This window comes from Trichosurus vulpecula, chromosome 1 (assembly GCF_011100635.1).
Source record: "Trichosurus vulpecula isolate mTriVul1 chromosome 1, mTriVul1.pri, whole genome shotgun sequence".
NCBI lineage: Eukaryota > Metazoa > Chordata > Mammalia > Diprotodontia > Phalangeridae > Trichosurus > Trichosurus vulpecula.
Genome location: NC_050573.1, coordinates 162,394,762 through 162,396,163, shown reverse-complemented (window position 1 = coordinate 162,396,163; position 1,402 = coordinate 162,394,762).

The following is a 1,402-nucleotide window of genomic DNA, read 5'->3' as shown; positions in this document are numbered from 1 at the left end:
TTTCTTTCCTTGTTGAAATAGTGTACTTGCCTGAAAAAACAATCTACTTCTGCTTCTCAAAGTTTTATGAAATACGGCTTATCTTACTATCATTTATAATTATTATTATATTTATATTATATTTCATATAATATATAATAACATAATATAGATTTATAATTATTTTACTTCTTACCTAACACATTATAAAATATAAGAAAAAACACAGTTCCTATTCAGGAGACTGCTTAAAAGAGCTCTGTTTCATAACGTGAATGTTGTGAATACTTCTCAATAGTATCTTCAGACCACAGATTTGGAGAAATTTTCTCTGAAGATTCTTTACCTTTTTTTCATACTCCCTCATCAAAGCTCCAATGGAGATTCAGTCTCTGAAAAAGGTATGCACCTTAATGGTATAATATCTTAGGTTTTAATTTCAAACACTGGACTCAGAACAGCATTCTATTCATATAATGTCTCAGAAATTATTGGGGGGAGTTGTTTCAATAACAGAAAATGCAGCTTAATATAGTTACTAATGGCATATCGAAATATAATGGCATGTAAAAGAAGGACTGTTTGGTTTTCCTTTGCATCCACTACATTTAGCACATATAGTAGGAACTTAATAAATGTTTATTGACAAACTGACTCATCAGAAGATGAAAGATAGCATAGGTTCTTCAGAAAAAATCCTCATTCTACAGTCAGGAGAAAAGAATCCACAGATTCATGAAGAATATGTTATGAAAGGTGTCTGCAATTATCTCTAGTATATTATGAATATTCACAGATTTTTTCATACTTATTCACCCTTCTTGGAAGAGACTACAAAATTCAACAATGCGGTATTGACAATCCAAAAATGAAATCATTGCTATAGTGTATATGTACTTTACATATAAACCATGGCACACCTTACCCTCCCTCCCTCAAAACTCTGGGCACTACAGACATCAAGTCTCATCTCTGGAACTCAGTTAAAAGGTTCTTCTCTCTTAGGCTCATTGACCCCACCTGGAGTTACTCCAAGAAAATATCAAAGTATAATTTATATATGGTTAATGTGTAGTTTTCCATAAATGTGACTCAGGGGGGCCCTCCACTTTCATATGAACACTCTAGATAAAAACTGCATTTTGGATTCAGGGTAGCATTTATATCATCCTACAGAAAAATCTAGCAGGTATAAAAAATTCAAAGGATCCTCCAAACAGATACAGAATCAATCAAACAATCAATTAATTAACAAGTTTTTATTAAGGGCCTACTATGTAGCAGTTCACTGGAATGCAAAGAAAAAATGAAGACCACCCCTGCCCTCAAGAAGCTTATATTCTAATAGTGGAGTCACCATATCTAAATCAAAACATAAAAATAGAAATTAGAAGGAAGGCAACGTTAGAGGGCATTGTGCTAG